General features: G+C 36.6%; 2 non-coding genes across 2 annotated transcripts; both read left to right on the plus strand.

Annotated features, from left to right (window-relative positions):
* Positions 1-5,024: 5,024 nt before the first annotated feature.
* LOC131513324 (small nucleolar RNA U2-19) lies at positions 5,025-5,104 on the plus strand. Its single transcript, XR_009262541.1, has one exon. It is a non-coding gene; the product is annotated as a small nucleolar RNA U2-19 (small nucleolar RNA).
* A 161-nt stretch (positions 5,105-5,265) lies between these two features.
* LOC131513323 (small nucleolar RNA U2-30) lies at positions 5,266-5,335 on the plus strand. Its single transcript, XR_009262540.1, has one exon. It is a non-coding gene; the product is annotated as a small nucleolar RNA U2-30 (small nucleolar RNA).
* The last annotated feature ends 16,354 nt before the right edge of the window (positions 5,336-21,689 follow it).

A 21,689-nucleotide genomic window follows, 5' to 3' on the forward strand; every position in this document is an offset into this window, starting at 1 on the left:
ATAGAAACATTGGTAGAGGGGAAAAAAGGCTGGAATTTGTATTGTTGTTTTTCACCATCATCACATTTGGAACAATTAATATAAAGTATAGTTAATCTTCTACTTGTAAATGAAGGCCTGACAAATCCAAAAAGAAAGAAACCATTTAAAATCATATGCATGTATAACATGTGCCATTAAAATAATGATAGTCCCTTCAATGAAACAATGTCTTGTAAAAAGTATTGCACTTTTTTTGAGGCATGGTGGTTAAGGGCAACATAGGTATTAACATGTCTAGGTTGTTTTGGTTTTTTTTTTAATTGCTGGGTTTATAAATCTGAACAGTTGTAATGAAATAACAAGAATCAACCAGATGGAACTGAAGCCAGTCACTGTGGGTTTTTGAGACATGCATGCTGTTTGGGGGGATTGAATAAGTACTTACCAATCCAAAACAGAGCAGATGGCAATGCCAACAGGTAAGCACTTGCTTTATCTTCCAGATATTGTGGTTCGCTGAATATCCCTATTTATTTTGGGAACTTTAGCACATCTGTAAATCAGATGAAAGACAAACAGAGGTGACTGAGAAAGACTTGAACGAATTGTGGAATTCTAGGACTTTCACACTGTCAGATGCAGACAGAAAGAATCTCATCGTCTGCCAATCTTTAGGAATCATGTAGAATTTTAGGTAGCAGCAGCTGAAATTAAAGACTTAGCTGAATAAAATACAAGAGAAGAAAATGCTATTATTGCATGAAATCCAAAATTAAATAAGTGGGAACAAGAGTAAGAAGAATGGAAATGAAGTACATATAACAGAAGTGAAAATGCTCATATCCAATGTCCACACGAACACTGTGTTCATCTAGTGCAAAGACCTTGGTTTCTAAATACCATTCTCCACATAAAGGAACCAGAGTTCCTTGGAAAAATGGCTGAGGCAGAGAAAACCACTGGTGAATTTAAATGTTCTTACAGTGTCAGAAAGCAAGAAAGTACTCAATGATTAATGGGGACATAACAAAAAAAACCATAAGAACTAGCTTCAAAGATCCAACTGGTCAAATTTGGGACAATTGAAACATTTTTTTTAAAGGAAATAAATTATAACATTGCATTAAAAAAGGGTCAATAAAAATGTATGGGGAAGGGAGAGGAAAAAAACTCTTTGTAACAAAAGAATGTTAGCTATTATGTGTAGAAGGAATGATAAAAATAAAATCATCACTTTGCAAACAACAGTGTAGGAATTGATTTAGGCAAGAATCACCAAATGATGCCAAAAACCATAGGGTGAACGGATTGCCACATTCTCAAGTTTCACCTAACATATGATTTATTGATACAAAGGACAAATAAAGGTATTTTTACAATAGTGAAAGTGTCTTAACCAAGGAATCAAAGTAAGCATCACCAGTAATGCATCAAATTAGCATTATGTATCTTTTGATAAGATGCAAGGGGAAGTATGCAAACCACCTATGGCTACGTGCAAAAAAATTTAACCTGAAAGTAGTGGTGAGAAAACAAGTTCATACTGTAGAATATTGCACAAAACAATTGCCAAAATAAAAACAGAGAAAAGAAAAGAAGAGGCAAAGGAATGGATATAGATTAAAGGAGACAAGACAATTTAATGCAACTTGTGATCCTCAAATAGATATAAATAAATAAATAAATAAATAAACAAACAAACAAATAATAAAAGCCACATTAACACAACTTATTAGGAACACACATGGGACAAATGGAGAAATTTTAATGAAACTGTTTATTAGATATTATTGTGCTCATATGCAAAGTCCTAGATATGAAAATAATATTGTGTTCATATAAACAGAAGTCCTTGTTCTTATGGGGCACCTGGGTGGCTCAGTTGGTTGAGTATCCAGCTTTGGCTCAGGTCGTGATCTCACAGATCATGAATTCGATCCCTGTGTCAGTCTCTATGCTGACAGCTCGTAGCCTAGAGCCTGCTTTGGGTTCTGTGTCTCCCTCTCTCTCTGCCCCTAACTCACTCACATTCTGTCTCTGTCTCTCTCAAAAATAAATAAACACTTAAATTTTTTTTTAAAAAAGAAGTCCTTGTTCTTATGAAATACATGTTGAAGCATTTAGACTAAAACATCATTATGTTTGCAACTTAATTTCAAATATCTCAGCAAAAAAAGACATAAAGATAAAATGGATATATTGATAGATTTTTTCTTTCTTTCTTTTTTTCTTTTTTTTTTTTTTTTTTTTTTTCTGAGAAACAGAGACAGTGTGTGAACAGGGGAGGGGCAAAGAGAGAGGGAGATACTAAATCTAAAGCAGGTTCCAGGCTCTGAGCTGTCAGCACAGAGCCCGATGTGGGGCTCGAACTCACAAACTGTGAGATCATGACCTGAGCTGAAGTCGGACACTTAACAGACTGAGCCACCCAGGCTCCCCTATATTGATAGAATTTTTAAAGCAAATGTAACAAAAATGATAAAAATTAGAACTTCTAAGGGAAAGATATATGTGTGCCCATTATATTATTCTTTTAACTTTTTATAGGATTTAACTTTTTTTTTAATTTAGAAAAGATAATGCTCATTTCTAAGCAGCTCAATGCAGTGGTTGAGGAAACCCCTGAAATCCCAAACAGATAATAATATCTCTTGGCAGCTATGTCAACAGATCTTCTGCAAGTTCCCACTGGTACATAATGCTACTTGGTCATCACAGGCCACCAACAATGGGCAAAATAAAAACACAATGTAAATAATATCAGATAAGAAAGTTTCATTTCCATTCAAGTCACATCTGGCTTTCTTTGAGAGCATGGCAGTTAAGTGACCAAAATTCGTTGTTAGGCACAAGAGACTGTATAGAACTTCTTAGAATTGTTGACAGTCAATCTGTTAAAACTGGTGGTAGGTTTCTCTAATGAACACCGAAATTTCTACATAAAATTAAATAAAAAATTTAAACAAAAAACAAAAAACTTTGCTTAAACTGTTAAGCCTTCTAAGTCAAACTGACCCACCATACCACTCTAAAGCTTCTGAAAAGTAAGTTGCCTTTTTTTTTTGTCAACATGGAGAATTGAAGGTACTTGATGGTTTAGAAAATTATTCATTCATTCAACAAATATTGATTGAGCAGTGTTATAGGTGCAACAAGACAGAAATAAGCAAATATGTAATATAATGTCAGTGCTGTAAGGGGAAAAAAAGAAAGCAGTGTCATGAAGGAAAAGGATGGCAAGGAAATAAAAAAATAATAATTTTTGGTAGGGTGGTCAGACAATGCCTATAGAGATGAAGAATTGAAGACATAGTGAATGTCCAGGAAATAATTTATAGTCCAATTTGGCCTTGCATAGCATACATATGTAAGAAGTTGGATTTAAGGCTAACAATAATGTTGGGGCTAGGGCTGAGAAGCCTTGAATACCAAGCTAAGTTGTTTAGACTTTATACAATGAGAAATAAATGAAATGAAATGATGTAATCAGTGTTGTGCTCTTATTTTTTTCCCAAAGAATTTGATACTGTATATTAAAGTTTTGTAAATTCAATTTCTTCAAACCTCAAGGAAAAAGCAATTTAATTTTCTTTACAGCCATATTCTACTGATTGCCCTAAAGGAAAATATGCATATTTTAGTCAACTCTCAATTATCTGTACAACATGGAAGCACTGTCAAGAAAGGAGCCCAAAATTTGTGTCAAAGCCACACTGTGAGATTGAGACCATGATCTGATTTCCTGAAGCAACCAAAATTGTATGAGGAGCAGTTTCATTAAAATGTTCCTCTGGACAGCAAGCAAATAGAGAAACCTGACACTATGAGGAGTTACCCTGCTGCTCATGAATGTTTGTTTTGTTTCTACTCAATAAGCTTGTTGGGGAGGAAGAAGTTTTCTCTGCCATTCAAGATTCTTCTGGTTGGTCTAAGTTAAATTGACATCAGACAGATTAACAGGAGAAAAATCACATTTAATTTTGGAGATACAGGAATTGCACATATATGAAAGATTCAAAAACAGAAAAGTAAAATGAGGTATATTTACGTATGCCATCCTGAACCAAGGATAAGGGGGCAGAGGTGTGGGACTTCAAAAGGAAGAAAAGGAATTCACAAGAGATGAAAAAGACTAAATGTTTGGCAAACAAACGTTTACTGGGCCATACAGAAACAATGAGACATACAGAGAAATTTTAACAAATAGACTCTATGCTAAATTCCTTCCTGTCTACCACCTCTTTTCATATTATAATGTAGTTATCTATAGTGATAGCTCTATTTCTAGAGCAGGTCCTCCATCTAAATTCCTTTAGGCAGTTAAGGAAAAAGTCAAAGTTTTCTCCTGAGTTTTTGGTTCTTGATTGTCCTCAGCTCAAAATAATCTGCATGTCAAAGTGGCACATCTTGGGGCAGTTCATTCTAAACTCCTACCAGCTAATCTTTGATCTTGTGTCACAGGTGTCTCAGTCGACCAGGGTAAATCCAGATAAAGGTGATACAAAACAGATTACATATTTTCAATAGAAAGATTAACATGGAACACAGATGATCCATGTATAGTCAACAATGCAAAGCACTGAAATTATACTACAGAGTATCAACAAATATCCACACTTCAATACTTTGGAAATGAATGAAGATAACAAATAGAATTATTTTAAATTACTCAGGCATTAGCTCTTCCTCTGTATTTCATTACTTATTCATTTATTTGTTCACCAAACATTCACTGGAGTACCAGACAGACAAAAGGCATTGCTGTGAACTGTGAGGAGCAATGTCCATAATTATTTCCACTTTCCCAGTAGCAATCTGTTATAATTCAATGTAGCTTTATAATTTTAAAATTAGAGCCTTAAATTTGGATAGCTGTACAATCTAAATTTCTCTAGCATTGTCTTATATGTTGAGGCTCTAGACTTACAAGGTTTCCATTCATAAGTTATGTGGTATTGGACAAGTTAAATATCTGTCTGGGGATCATTTTCTCATCTGTGAAATAAAAGTAGTTCTCTCTGAGATTTGCTCTTACTGAAGTGAATCAATGATGAAAATAGACAATTCTGAGCATCAGAAGACCTTCTAATTTACCTGATGCATGATCCCTATAGTTCTGAAAAGAAAAAAAAAAGTAATTTAGAAAAATAAGGGCTTACGTCTGGAGTGTGTGTGTGTGTGTGTGTGTGTGTGTGTGTGTATAAAGATGACAGTGTATAACTGAGGACTTGATGAATGAGATTGGGGTGAGTATGGAGAGGATATGAAAGACTAATCATTTCTGAGCAACGATGGAAAGATTTTACTACTGACATTTACAACTATGAATGTTTCTACACTTGATCTGAGCTCAAGAAAAACAAAATAAGTGCATATATTCCATAGGGTTGCTGAGAAAACTGAGATTAGGCTTATGAAATACTTAGAGTCTAGTACTTAGCAATAACTCAGTCAATGTTTAGTGATGACTATTATTTGTAATTATTATCATTAGAATAAATGATGAAATTATTAAAAGTATTATTAGAAGCTCAGAATAAAGTCTTAAATATTTTTATTATGCTAAAAACACAGAGATTCAATATGTATGTGTTTGCCTTGTACCAAGAAGGAAAACAGAACCATGTTACAAATTACAATATAATATCATGTATTTATAGCTTCAAGATACAAACAGGAGTAGTAGTTATTAAACTGATGGGGACAAGAGGGACTTGTAATGTCTAATTACCCCTCCCTTTGGGATTAGCATAAAGTCACTTTTCCTGATCATTAGAGGGTACAGGTTTACCCATAAGTATGGACCAAATGAATAATGAACAGATCCACTGACAGACACCTTGAGAAATAAGATAATTCAGATGGCCAAGCCTGACACCTGAGGCACAGAATTCACTTTATAAACTCATCATAGTTGTGTTAGCAATAAAATCTCACACCTGTTTTTTTAATTTTTTTTTTCCTTGGTGGTGCCATCAGTTATTGTAGGTGATTTTTCCCCCATGTGTTTGATATCCACAGGGCAAATGTTTTCACCCTGCTCAGTGAACTGTGCTAAAACATCTTTCTGAAACCCTTCATTATTACCTTTGAAGGGATATAGGTCTTTAAAATCTCTTTACAGAGAACTTATACAGGGGAAAAAAGCATTCTCATCCTCCCCCCCCAAACACACACACACACACACACACACACACACACACACGACCATTATAAGCCCCCACTGGGTATATACTATCATCTCATAATTAACAAAAACAGTGCCTTATACTTGCCTTTTTCTCACTGCCATAAAGCTGCTGGTTCTTGAATTTTCCAATACACTGAGGAGAATTTTAAAGCTATTAGTGAATTGTGGAGAAATATTGGTCTTAAGGTGCTGTGTTTTGTTTGTTTCTTTTTTGTCTTATTTGTATTTTAAAAAGTTTAAATACAGAATATATGGCACTGTAGTCACAGGGTTAGAACAAGTTGCTTCTGGGGAACTTCCTCAGTTTAATCATCTTTTCCAACCTCACACTATTCCAGACCATCAGGAAAATTAGAGTATGTATGCCAGACACCCCTGACCTTAACATGTATTTCCTTTCCTTCTCCTGAAACCATTTGCCTGGGACTTTATCCTGAAGTTTTTAACAGATAAATGGGGGAAAACCCAACTGTACATTTCCAACACCTATCTGATTGTTATATTCTGTACTCATTCTAGAATCATCACGTTATGATGGGAAGTTAGACACTCTCCTAAATATAGATGGCAAATGGAAATCCATTTTAATGGTTGGGAGCAAATTATTCAGATTCAGATACCAACCCCAGTCCCAGTAAACTAGTAACCCCCAACTAAGCCCCAGTAAACCCCAAGCTAAGTAAACCGGTACCAGGTAGCCACCTTCCCTGACTTCATTTATTTATCTATAAAATGGGGATAAAAATATCTCATAAGATTGTTGTGAGGATAAATGTGATAATTTATTTTTAAATGTGCTAACTATTGTGATGCCTGGCATTTAGTAAGCATTCACTAATTTGTGGCTATTTTACAGCTGTCTTCATGTTTGCATGTTCCAATTGTAAACACAGACTTTCAAGTCAGAACCAGGTTCAAAGAATATTATGTATAAGATGTTTGTGATAAAATTCACCTTTTTGAATCTCGGTTTATTCTTCTATTTTCTCAAAGGCGTTCTGAGGATTAAATAGTGACCATAAAATACCTAACATACATCCTGGAACTTAATAATTACTCTGTAAGTGATAGTTTCTTCCCCCATTTCCATTACTATATATCCCAGCAAATATAAAAATGTAGTCAACATGTAATAGTCATAAATCTAAATAATACTGTTGACTAGTCCATTCTTTGCTATTCATTGCCTGCCAACTGGAAAGCCAGTTGGAAACATGATGGCCTTGGCTTTGGCAAATGAGATATTGGCACAAGTGCACTGGGAAGCCTTTTTTGAAGGGCTTTTCTTTCCCCGCCCCCCTAATAAAAGACACAGAAGAGGTTAGTTTCAACCCTTCCCTCCCATTTTATGCTTTAACTGTGTCCATGACTTCTGGGCCTGCAGTAACCGTCCTGAGACCACAAAAGGAAGGCTAATATAATTGCAGAGATAGCAACCCTGGCATTATCCCATAGATAAACCAACGCCAAGAGCTGCCTATTCAGCATTTCTTGTTAACCAAGATAGTAACTATTATTTGGAGAGGTGAATGGGTTTTCTGCTACTTTTAAAGTGGTATCTCCCACTAGAGATATTAAACCTTTTTCCGTCTACAAATTTAGCCCCAAAAACCAAAAGAAAAGAAAATATATAATTTTCACTCCCTGCTAACAATTTGAATCTAATCTTTAATTTTATGTATTTTTATTTATGTATGTATTTTATTTATACATGTATTTATGTATGTATGTATGTATTTTATTTATGTATTTTATGCATATTATGTATGCTCCTGGCCAGATGATTCCTTAGTCTTTATTCTAACATTTCTGGGAATTAGAATACAGAGTGATGCATGCAGATAATGGTTTATTTAGTTCTCTTTTCAAGTTTATATCTAAACTAAAAACTAAAGGATATCTCTAGTTATCTTTTAACCCTTACACTTCCTGAATTATCTTGTTCTTACGCTTCAGAAAGAGGGAAAACTAGATACATATCACAAGGATGATGTGAATCTTAAAGTGATTCTTTGAGGTAGGTTCTATTAATATCATTCCCATTCCATATATGAGAAAACTGAGGAATTAAAAGGCCTAAAGTCCCTTAATTTGTAAGAGGTAAATCTAGGCAATCTGGATGCTTTATTATACTATTTGGGCCTCATGTTCTTTATCAATAAAATATGATGGTTTGACTAGTTGGCCTTCTACATTTCCTTTCATGTCTAATTCTCTACTTCTTTCAGAATATTAACTGCCAGTTTCTCCAACTTCTGCTGTCCTCACTACTGTAATTAGAGAGAAGTATCATCAACAGGGAGACAGTTTAGCATAGACTATGGATATAAACATGGCATTTTTTAGTCACTTTTACTATGTTTATGGCCATGGGAAATTTACCTAACTTCTTTACATCTAATTCCCTTATTTGTGAAACTATATATGGTATCACATAGTGATTTGATCTGAGACTTCAATAAGATCATCCATATAAAGTACTTAATGCACAGGGCTTGGTATATAATGCTCAACAAATATTAGTCACCATTTTTGTTGTTACTGCTATTACATTAACCTCTGAAAACTTAATTTCAAATAAGTTGGTGAGAATTCTCCTTTGAATTAAAATCTATTGTCATAAGAAAACCATCACTGACATATTTGATAAATTTCATTAATCTCATCCATAATATCATATTATTAAGTATTTTATTTGATGTATGTTCTCTTCCTGAATCCTGAAAAATAAACTTGAAATTAACTTTCATTTTAGTAGGTCTATAGCAAAAGAAAAAAAATCCACCAATGTTAGTAATAAAACAAAAGCACCATTGTTTTAATTTCTTGGGCCAGTCAACAACTAGATATGTGATAGGGTGGTAAAAACAGGACAATTTAATTTCAAACATTAAAAACTGGATTCCATCCAATTATCAGATCCTAATAATACACATCCCAAGCTACTTAAGGAATTGATGGAAGCGATTACTGAGCCACTAAATATTATTTATGAGTTTTTGAAGGACACAGTGTCTCTGATAGCAACAACTCACCATCTTTCTTTTAGAAAGGGAAAGGACAATTCTAAAAGTAATAAGACAATCACCTTCACTAGTTGACCAGTGAATTTCCAACCATGCTCTTCAGAGCCTATCAAAAGAAAATCTTCTTAACCCCTTTCCACATACTTTTATCTATATCCCTCTTTTAACTTCAGTTGAAGTATACAGATATATGAAATTTGCATTAATATATACATCACATATATACATATATAGAATATAAATTTTACAAATTGGACTTTATTTTTAAGAAAGGCCTTAAGGGCTAAGAAGCCAAGAGCAAATGAACAAAATTTTGAATTACTGTGATTTAAAGGACACAAGAAAAAAATCACCACGTTGTTTAAAATAAATTTAAAAATTCATAGTTTATTTCTTTTTTTTTTCCTTTTTTTTATTTTTATTTTTATTTTTATTTTTTAATATATGAAATTTACTGTCAAATTGGTTTCCATACAACACCCAATGCTCATCCCAAAAGGTGCCCTCCTCAATACCCATCACCCACCCTCCCCTCCCTCCCACCCCCCATCAACCCTCAGTTTGTTCTCAGTTTTTAACAGTCTCTTATGCTTTGGCTCTCTCCCACTCTAACCTCTTTTTTTTTTTTTTCCTTCCCCTCCCCCATGGGTTTCTGTTACGTTTCTCAGGATCCACATAAGAGTGAAACCGTATGGTATCTGTCTTTCTCTGTATGGCTTATTTCACTTAGCATCACACTCTCCAGTTCCATCCACGTTGCTACAAAAGGCCATATTTCATTCTTTCTCATTGCCACGTAGTATTCCATTGTGTATATAAACCACAATTTCTTTATCCATTCATCAGTTGATGGACATTTAGGCTCTTTCCATAATTTGGCGATTGTTGAGAGTACTGCTATAAACATTGGGGTACAAGTGCCCCTATGCATCAGTACTCCTGTATCCCTTGGATAAATTCCTAGCAGTGCTATTGCTGGGTCATAGGGTAGGTCTATTTTTAATTTTCTGAGGAACCTCCACACTGCTTTCCAGAGCGGTGGCACCAATTTGCATTCCCACCAACAGTGCAAGAGGGTTCCTGTTTCTCCACATCCTCTCCAGCATCTATAGTCTCCTGATTTCTTCATTTTGGCCACTCTGACTGGCGTGAGGTGGTATCTGAGTGTGGTTTTGATTTGTATTTCCCTGATAAGGAGCGACGTTGAACATCTTTTCATGTGCCTATTGGCCATCCGGATGTCTTCTTTAGAGAAGTGTCTATTCATGTTTTCTGCCCATTTCTTCACTGGGTTATTTGTTTTTCGGGTGTGGAGTTTGATGAGCTCTTTATAGATTTTGGATACTAGCCCTTTGTCCGATGTGTCATTTGTAAATATCTTTTCCCATTCCGTTGGTTGCCTTTTAGTTTTGTTGGTTGTTTCCTTTGCTGTGCAGAAGCTTTTTATCTTCATAAGGTCCCAGTAATTCACTTTTGCTTTTAATTCCCTTGCCTTTGGGGATGTGCCGAGTAAGAGATTGCTACGGCTGAGGTCAGAGAGGTCTTTTCCTGCTTTCTCCTCTAAGGTTTTGATGGTTTCCTGTCTCACATTCAGGTCCTTTATCCATTTTGAGTTTATTTTTGTGAATGGTGTGAGAAAGTGGTCTAGTTTCAACCTTCTGCATGTTGCTGTCCAGTTCTCCCAGCACCATTTGTTAAAGAGACTGTCTTTTTTCCATGGGATGTTCTTTCCTGCTTTGTCAAAGATTAGTTGGCCATACGTTTGTGGGTCTAGTTCTGGGGTTTCTATTCTATTCCATTGGTCTATGTGTCTGTTTTTATGCCAATACCATGCTGTCTTGATGATGACAGCTTTGTAGTAGAGGCTAAAGTCTGGGATTGTGATGCCTCCTGCTTTGGTCTTCTTCTTCAAAATTACTTTGGCTATTCGGGGCCTTTTGTGGTTCCATATGAATTTTAGGATTGCTTATTCTAGTTTCGAGAAGAATGCTGGTGCAATTTTGATTGGGATTGCATTGAATGTGTAGATAGCTTTGGGTAGTATTGACATTTTGACAATATTTATTCTTCCAATCCATGAGCAGGGAATGTCTTTCCATTTCTTTATATCTTCTTCAATTACCTTCATAAGCTTTCTATAGTTTTCAGCATACAGATCTTTTACATCTTTGGTTAGATTTATTCCTAGGTATTTTATGCTTCTTGGTGCAATTGTGAATGGGATCAGTTTCTTTATTTGTCTTTCTGTTGCTTCATTATTAGTGTATAAGAATGCAACTGGTTTCTGTACATTGATTTTGTATCCTGCAACTTTGCTGAATTCATGTATCAGTTCTAGCAGACTTTTGGTGGAGTCTATCGGATTTTCCACGTATAATATCATGTCATCTGCAAAAAGCGAAAGCTTGACTTCATCTTTGCCAATTTTGATGCCTTTGATTTCCTTTTGTTGTCTGATTGCTGATGCTAGAACTTCCAGCACGATGTTAAACAACAGCGGTGAGAGTGGGCATCCCTGTCGTGTTCCTGATCTCAGGGAAAAAGCTCTCAGTTTTTCCCCGTTGAGGATGATGTTAGCTGTGGGCTTTTCATAAATGGCTTTTATGATGTTTAAGTATGTTCCTTCTATCCCAACTTTCTCAAGGGTTTTTATTAAGAAAGGATGCTGGATTTTGTCAAAGGCCTTTTCTGCATCGATTGACAGGATCATATGGTTCTTCTCTTTTTTTTTGTTAATGTGATGTATCACGTTGATCGATTTGAGAATGTTGAACCAGCCCTGCATCCCAGGAATGAATCCCACTTGATCATGGTGAATAATTGTTTTTATATGCTGTTGAATTCGATTTGCTAGTATCTTATTGAGAATTTTTGCATCCATATTCTTCAGAGATATTGGCCTGTAGTTCTCTTTTTTTACTGGGTCTCTGTCTGGTTTAGGAATCAAAGTAATACTGGCTTCATAGAATGAGTCTGGAAGTTTTCCTTCCCTTTCTATTTCTTGGAATAGCTTGAGAAGGATAGGTATTATCTCTGCTTTAAACGTCTGGTAGAACTCCCCTGGGAAGCCATCTGGTCCTGGACTCTTATTTGTTGGGAGATTTTTGATAACCGATTCAATTTCTTCGCTGGTTATGGGTCTGTTCAAGCTTTCTATTTCCTCCTGATTGAGTTTTGGAAGAGTGTGGGTGTTTAGGAATTTGTCCATTTCTTCCAGGTTGTCCAATTTGTTGGCATATAATTTTTCATAGTATTCCCTGATAATTGTTTGTATCTCTGAGGGATTGGTTGTAATAATTCCATTTAATTCATGATTTTATCTATTTGGGTCATCTCCCTTTTCTTTTTGAGAAGCCTGGCTAGAGGTTTGTCAATTTTGTTTATTTTTTCAAAAAACCAACTCTTGGTTTCGTTGATCTGCTCTACAGTTTTTTTAGATTCTATATTGTTTATTTCTGCTCTGATCTTTATTATTTCTCTTCTTCTGCTGGGTTTAGGCTGCCTTTGCTGTTCTGCTTCTATTTCCTTTAGGTGTGCTGTTAGATTTTGTATTTGGGATTTTTCTTGTTTCTGGAGATAGGCCTGGATTGCAATGTATTTTCCTCTCAGGACTGCCTTCGCTGCGTCCCAAAGCGTTTGGATTGTTGTATTTTCATTTTCGTTTGTTTCCATATATTTTTTAATTTCTTCTCTAATTGCCTGGTTGACCCACTCATTCGTTAGTAGGGTGTTCTTTAACCTCCATGCTTTTGGAGGTTTTCCAGACTTTTTCCTGTGGTTGATTTCAAGCTTCATAGCATTGTGGTCTGAAAGTATGCATGGTATAATTTCAATTCTTGTAAACTTATGAAGGGCTGTTTTGTGACCCAGTATATGATCTATCTTGGAGAATGTTCCATGTGCACTCGAGAAGAAAGTATATTCTGTTGCTTTGGGATGCATATTGTTTATTTCTAAGGCTTTAGAGTCATAATGTTATGTTAAATGAGAATACGTACTACCAGAATGTTGGGATGTTGGAAGTAGGGTTTTATTCTTTGTTCTTTAATTCTGTCATTCATAGTATTAACACTTAGCTATTACTGAAATCAACAAAGCCCAAAGTTGGGATTTATTTAGTTAAGGAGAGTGAGTGAATGAGCATCCCAACCATGACCTCCAGATTACAGGAGTGACTATTAGTAACCTTTCACCTAAGGCATTTTTTAAAAATGCCTTGTCAAGAAAGTGTTCCTGGCCCTCCTGACCGGTATGGTTAGAGGAGTACCTACCTGAACAGCTTGTGGAATTAAAATGAATTCAATATTGCTATCTCTCTGGGCCTTTTAACTCCTTCTTCTGCAGTATGCCAGGTAAATTCTGGCTTTAATACTTTTTTTTTGATGAAAGGTCACCAATGTCTCTAGCCTATAATGAGTCAACCTAATTGATTAAAATCACTCCTATGTGTTAAACCAGCACATTAAGTTCTGTAGCTTTTGTGGGCATATGCATGTCAGTCACTTTTGTCCAATCAAATAATACCCATAGAATCAATACCCACACATGCTTCTGACTCCTGCTAATACAAACTGATGTGGTCCTATAACCTTTTGGGTACATAAGCTGTATGCTTCCAGAGCAGGCTTCGTATGTCTCCATGAGGTCCACGTTGAGATCTAACTCCTATGGGTAGAGGAGCCGTGAAGGGAAGTGGTGGCGGGTATGTAGGAGAACTGGAACTTCTTTTTGTTTTTTGTTTTTTGTTGTTGTTTATTTGAGAGAGAGAGAGAGAGAGAGAGAGAGAGAGAGAGAAAGCATGAGTGGGGAAGGGGCAGGGAGGGATAGAGAATCCCAAGCAGACCCAGCACTGTCAGCACAGAGCCCAACAGAGGGCTTGATCCCACAAACTGTGAGATCACGACCTGAGTCAAAATCAAGAATCCATTGCTTAACTGACCTAACCACCTAGGTGCCCCAAGAACTGGCACTTCTTTGTGAGACATCTCACCCAGGAGCAGTCATTAAAAGTTTCATTTCAAGGGGAATCTTCTCCCTTAGATGGGACAGGGAGGTAAGATCCCTTTGTCCCATGGGATTGAGACTTGAACTGGCACTGCAAATCTGCAGCCTTTATAATCAGGCCTTGGGCTTGGTCCTTAGCCGTATCTGCCCTGTGACTACAGGAAATAAGAGGACTCCTTCAAAGATGCCCTTGAAGATTTCTGATTTCCATCTTGTACTCTGCGTGATAGTTTTATGACTTTGAATTTGTTCCTTTCACCCCGTATGATTTCCAGGACCTTCTGAAACAGCCAACTGATCCATAATCTTATAATCACTATTGCTAACATAAGACCAAGTGCCACAGCACTTGATTTCCCACTCCTTGTCTTTCTACATTCGCTTATGCCTGTGCCACATGGGTGGAATTTTGAGTAATCATAAAGACACTGTAAGCCATGGGGCTCCTGGGTGGCTCAGTTGGTTGAATGTCCAATCCTTAATTTTGGTTCAAGTCATGATCTCACAGTTCTTGAGTTTGAGCCCCACATCAGGCTCTCGGCTGTCAGTGGGGAGCCCAATTTAGATCCTGTGCCCCCTCTCTCTCTGCCATTCCCCACTCATGCTCTCTCTCTCTCCCAAAAATAAATAAACATTTTTTAAAAAAGACACTAAGCCATGGTATATTAGTATCCTATCCCTCCCTACCAAAAGATTATCTATGTGTTCCTCAACTGAATTGAGCTATCAATCCATTTTTTGGGGCACCCCAACTACCAGATACTTTATCAGTCATATTCTTAACAAAAAAATAGATGGCACCTGCAATCTGGGTAATTTGTGAAAATTTTAGTAAAGGACTACTTGCAAAGGAGTGGGCAAGGGGTAGGGCAATAAATAAGGAAAAATGTACTTCCTCCAGAGCTAACAACAGTGGAAAACCATTACTACGTGTGGGCCTGAAGGTGCAGAGGAGTGAGCAGTTACGAGAATGTGCAATAACTAGATGTCCATCTAAAAAGAGCTTGGGCAGGGCACCTAGATGACTTATTCCATTAAGCTTCGACTTGAGCTCAGGTCATGATCTCCCAGTTTGTTTGAGCCCTGCATCAGGCTCTGTGCTGACAGCTCAGAGTCTGGAGTCTGCTTCAGATTCTGTGTCTCCCTGTCTCTCTCTCTCTCTCTCTGCCCCTCCCACACTCAGGCTTTCTCTCTCTCTCACTCCCTCTCTCACTCCCTCTCTCTCTCTCTCTCATAAATAAACATTAAAAAAATAAGTAAATAAATAAAAGGAGCTGGGACAACCAACCACAGGGAGTTGACAGTCTAAATGCCCTGAACTCACTCTGCTCCCACTCAGATATCTGACTCTGAAGAAGTAAATGAAAATTATCCATCACACATAATCTCAAGGGGGACAACATTTCGACTGGAATCTTGTAGCCAAAAATTAGGAGTTTGGATTCCATTCTCAGTGCAATGCAAAGCCACTTAAACTCTTTAAGTTGAGAAACAGCATGAAATTCAATTTATGATTTAAAAACAATTCTCTGGCTGTACTGTGAACACTGGACTGGAGACGGTCAAGAATGAAAATAGGATGATGAATTTGGAAGTTACGGCAATGGTTTAGGCACGAAATGATGTTTGTATTAGAAAGGTGGCAGCAGAGATGGATATAAGGGAGTGGCATGAGGCACAATTTGGAGGGAGAATTCAGATGATTTCGTGGAAAATATGATACGGAGAATGAGGAAGAAGATGTCAATATAAATCTCAATTTTCTGGACTCACTAGCAAGCTAAAGGGTGGTATAAATTACTTAGATCAGTTCAGCGTGAGCTATTTGAAAATTAAGTTTGAGAAAAATCCCTGAAGTGAGAAGAAAAAAACTGTAGTGTGTAAAAAGTTACACAAGCTGTATAGTTTTCTAGGAACAAAGCATATTTTATTATAGTCTATCTCAGCATTTTGGAATCTAACCACAAATAAAAAAGCCGGCTTTATGGCTGTCTTCTGTCACTGGCAAATGGGAGCTTTCAGGGATGTCTGCTCACCTCTTTGGGATAAATGATATTACCAACTGAAGACAATAAAGTTATTTGCGGCATGAATAGAATATTGATTTTATTCTGTTTTCCTGTGGTAATCTTTTAAAGAAATTTTCAGAATAAGCTACATTCCAGGCCCAATCCATTGAAAATCACAACAGAATCAATTTATTATTAACTAACCCATTCTCAATATTTCTAGCATCTGTGTTTATTTGGCTGTAGTTTATATATCCTCCATTAGTCAGAATTTTATTAACTGTTTCCAGGATTATGTACTCCACAGAGATTACAAGTAATGAAGCAGAATTTAAAGTTTCGATACCTGCCTTGTCCTCTTCCCAAAATTTCTGAACATTTTGACTTACTAACTTTCCTAATAGAAAGCTAGTCATACCTTCTAATGAGAAAACTTGAAAGACCGATATTATCTTTTCCACACTGATTAAAGTCACTTACACTGGATTATCAGAGAATGGCAACCCTCAAGCCTGACAGTCCACCTGCCACTTCCAATGATGGTTCCTTCTGGTGTCCTCAAGTAGGTAATTTTGTCAATGGCTTTTGCAGGGCCTCTCATAGAAAATTGTAGTAACTGGAGTGCCAATTGGGACAAGTCTTGGTTCAGGTTCTTAGCAATCATGCCCGGAAAGAATGAGTAGAGCCTGTAGTGAGTATCTACTACAAGCTACTCCAGTTAGCTCCAGTTAAAAAGACTAGAACTTTATGGCAAAAATGTCCATAAATGGATATTTCCAGGAAATACATCATTTGATGAATTCCTTGCTTCCTTGAAAGTTATAATGTTCTGGAATAGTTTAAGTTCCTATATTTACTTTTTAAGGTTTATTTTATTTATTTATTTATTTATTTATTTATTTATTTATTGAGAGAGAGAGAGAGAGAGAGAGCACGAAATGGGGAGGGGCAGAGAGAGAGGGAGAGAGAGAATCCCAAGCAGGCTCTGCACTGTCTGCGCAGAGCCTGATGTGGGGCTCCAACCCACAAAACCATGAAATCACATTCCACGTGGTAGTCTTATAGTATGATACTGACACTCTTCCATCAGGAGGTAGGTTCTATTATACTTCTTGAAACTGGGTAAATCTTTGTCACTGCCTCAACGCAAGGAATGTAGTAGACTTCAGAAGTGCTTGACTTCTGAAGCTAGATCATAAGAAGTGACATGGCTTCTGTCTGGCTCTTACTGTCTCCTGAAACTCAGCCTTTGAACCTAGCCACCAAGTTGTAAGGAAGCCCAGGACACAGGAAAGGCCATGGATAGGCATTCCAGCTGAAAGTCCCACCTAAGGTCTCATTTGACAGCCAACGTTAATCACCAGACATATGAGTGAATGCACCATTAGATCATACCATCTCTCAGCCTTGGAGGCTTCCAGCTGAGACTTCAGATATTCTTAAGCAGAGACAAGTCATCTCCATTGTGCCCTTGCCAAGTTCCTGGCCCGCAGAACCTATCAAAACAATAAATCATTATTTTACATCACTAATGTTTAGGGTTATTTATTATAGCATAGTAACCAGAATATTTGATAAATAATAATTGTTATAGGATATTATTATGTCAGAACCCCTCAAATATGATGCAATTATATTATTATAATTACCGTCATTTTTATTGTCATCACCAACATTACTCTTTTGTGAGGGTACTACATATTTTATTCCTGTAAATACATGGTCAGAGAAAGTATGACTCAATTTATTTAAAGATTCTTTAAAATTAACTTTATTGAAGCATATATTCCCTTAAATGGAGAGGACCTATTATGTTTATAATGTGTTCTTGCCACTGTGGGCCTGAGTCAGGAGAAACTTCCAGAAGTGTTTGACAAGCTGTTTGCGTTTGAGAGCTTTATTTTAATTATGCTGAACAATCAAGAGAATTGAAATAGAATGCTGTAAGACAAGCATCTTTTTGCAACTTCCCAAATAGAAGGCCCATTTAATGTGCGTAACTTTTTACATCAGGTATAGAAAGCAAAACATGATCTTTCAACAGCAAAAAGATGTTTTTTTATGTTAATTGGCAACAAGACAATTTGCTCTAGTTTATTTATAGTAAAATTATAGAATTGCTTTTAAAAAGTAAATCTTTGTTCTTAGTGGAAAAACATATACAACAGTATTGTTTCGTGGGTACCAAAGATGACAGATGCTGGTAATGTGGTCAGCTTCCTGAATGATTCTTAGTTCTTTGTTGGGCTAATGAACTTTTTATGGTTACACTTTATTCTCCCACCTTCTACCCTTACTTGTCTTTCATTTCCACCCTCTTGCTGAAACGTGTAAGGGTAAAATGCCTTTTTAAATATGTGAAATAGCCGTATTTCATTGAAGGAAAAATGCCAATGTCAAAAAGGGAGAATAAGAACCAACAGTTGAACCAGAAACCTTGAATAATGCCATAGACACAATGCTGAAAAATTTAGCGTAACTTGGACTTTGGTAAATTATATTTTAAATACACTATCAAAGTTTGATACTGAAAAAAATTCTTATTAAATCTTAGTGTATTTGTTTTGTAAATATAAAGCTTCCGATATTATTCTTATTTAATATAAGCAATGTCTAGAGTAGAAAATGGACAGCATATATAAATTTAATTACAATTGAATAAAAACCTTAATGCAAAAGATAAAATAAAAAAACAAAAAGTATTATATTTTGTTTTAATATGGAAAATATTTATTCATTTTTGGACAAAGATATTATTTTTAACGTTTGTAACTATAAAGAGATCTTTTAAGAATAGATTGATAGATTTGGTTTCATAAACATTTGAAACCTATATCCATAAAATATAACTCAAATTAATTTTAAAAGTAAATTGAAAAGGGAAAAAAACAATTGCAACATGTACAATAAATACTTTCATGTATACATATATATGTAAATTCATAGAGACAGAGAGCCAAGACAGAAAGAGAGCTCCTACAAATCAAACGTAGTAATAGAAAAATGTGTCGAGATGTAAAGAGGCAAATGAAAGAGATAAGAAAATAGTGTAACTAATTACGTTATGTTTAAACATACATATAACAAAACATACAAATATCAAAACAAAACCATGATGAGACAGATTTTTAAATCTACCTAATTTTCAGTCACTGAAATAGGGAAATCAATATTCTCTTACACAATTTCATACATTGTTATTAGAAATGTAAATGGATATCACCATTTTGAAGGGCAATTTTGCAAAATCTACTAAAATTATGATGGTTTGTACCATTTGACACATCAACTTCACTTAGTAGATTTTATACAATTGAGCCATTTCCACCAGTGAATCAAGACATATGTATAAGATATAAATTTTTTAAATGTTTGTAATAGAAAAAGATTGAGGAAAGAACATCCGACAGCAAAGGATCCATTAAACCAAGGATACAAATATAGCTATTTAAAAGAATGAAGTTGATCTAGGTTAACATATAAGTTGTAAAGCCATATTTATAGCATGATTAGTTTCTTACAAAATATTAATAGAAATAATACAGAGAAAAAATTAAAGAATATGCACCAAGCAGGTGATAAAAGTTATCTCCAAAGATGGAATTGTGAGAACTCTTACTTTCTTCAATCCATATATCTATAATGAACAAACTTTTATATAATGAACAGGTATTGTGTTTCTTAATTAAAATATGTAATAAATTGCAACAAAACAAGAAGTAAAAGAGAAGATTGAATTTTACTTGTTACATGCCACCTATAGAACAAATTGATCTAAAACTCCAAAGAATTCTTTGGCCCTTTTGGTTTGAGTAAATCTTCCTTTCATTAAGAGCTGCGAGAGGTGGGGCACCTGGGTGGCTCAGTTGGTTAAGTGTCCAACTCTTGGTTTCCGCTCAAGTCATGATCTCATGGTTCCTGAGTTGGGGGCCTGCACTGGGCTCTGTGCTGACAGGCAGAGCCTGCTTGGGATTCTCTCTTTCACCCTCTATGCCCACCTCCCCCCCCCCCACACTTGCTCTCGCTCTCAGTCTCTCTCACTCAAAATAAATAAATAAAGTTAAAAAAAAAAAAGAGTTCCAAGAGGGAGGCTTCTGACTTTCCTTCCTCCCATGGAGCACCCCAAATAAACAGCTACATATGGATCAATTCTTTCGGAAAGAAATCTGGAAATTAGTTCACTGACTTCTATAGATGGGCAACTGAAAAAATACCCACATGAAATGGGTAGGAAAAGCTGAGACACACTCACATCATAAATCCTGTCACCAGCCAGCACCTTACAATCAGTAGGGAATTCCCAATACCCAGTTTCTCCCTGATAATCAAAGCATTTGGGCAATACATCTAGTGCCCCAACTTGAATGGTTGCCACCCAAGAAACTGGCTCCCAAGTCACCCAGCTCTGGGAGTTAACAGGGCTAAGCATTTGTGAGTCCCCAGTGCAACAGAAAACAACAATGTGGTTTTAAAAGCACTTCTCACTGCTGTTCCCTCAGGCTTGGCACAGAGGGAGCAGGCAAAACCCCAGAAGGGCTTTGACTGCATACTTTTCCAGCTGCTGTCCAAGGGTTATGCTTCTAATCTAACCCTGCATCTGGGAGCTCACCAGGCTTCCCTGGGAGCCTGAAAAGGTTTGTGGGCACTGCCCACACCTCTCCCTGACCTGCTCCAGAGATAAAAACAAGTCTCTAGTTTTTCCCTGGAAGGAGCTAGTTCACACATCTAACACCTCAAATTTTATGGCTGCCACCTAAGGGACTGGTTCCAGCTCTGAGAGCTAATGGGGCTCAGCATTCATGAGACCCCCTTGGCCACAGAAGAAAAGAAGCATTTTTTTAAATGTCTATATCTGAGAGAAAGAGAGAGACAGAGACAGAGTGCAAGTGAGGAAGCAGGGGAGGGACAGAGAGAGAGGGAGACAGAATCCAAAGCAGGCTCCAGGCTCTGAGATGTCAGCACAGAGCCCGATGCAGGGCTCAAACTCATGAGCCATGAGATCATGACCTGAGGCGATGTCGGACGCTTAACCGACTGAGCCACCCAGATACCCTGAAAATAAGCATTTTTTAATGGACACATAAGCACTTCCTAGGACTATCCCCCAGGCTCAGCATAAAAAGAATGGGCAAAAATCTAATGCTCCCAGTTTCTCACTGGAAAAGGTTTAACCACACACTTTCCCAGCTGCTGCCTGAGGGTTGGGATTCTAATTTGTGTGCCTTCTTACCCCAGTTTTACCCAGTGATAAAATCAAGTCTCCAGCTTCCCTCTCAAAGATATTGATCCAGACATCTATCGCCCCAACTTCTACAACTGCCACCAGAGACTCTGGCTGCTAAATTACCTAGCTCTTGGAATTGACAGGGCTTGGCATTCCCATCCCACAGGACCTAAAAGAACAGAGAGGTACGTTTAAATGGTTTCACAAGTAGTCCCAGTGCCTATTCCCTATGGCTAAGCCCAGAGCAAGTAAGC

This window comes from Neofelis nebulosa, chromosome 5 (assembly GCF_028018385.1).
Source record: "Neofelis nebulosa isolate mNeoNeb1 chromosome 5, mNeoNeb1.pri, whole genome shotgun sequence".
In the NCBI taxonomy this organism is placed as follows: domain Eukaryota; kingdom Metazoa; phylum Chordata; class Mammalia; order Carnivora; family Felidae; genus Neofelis; species Neofelis nebulosa.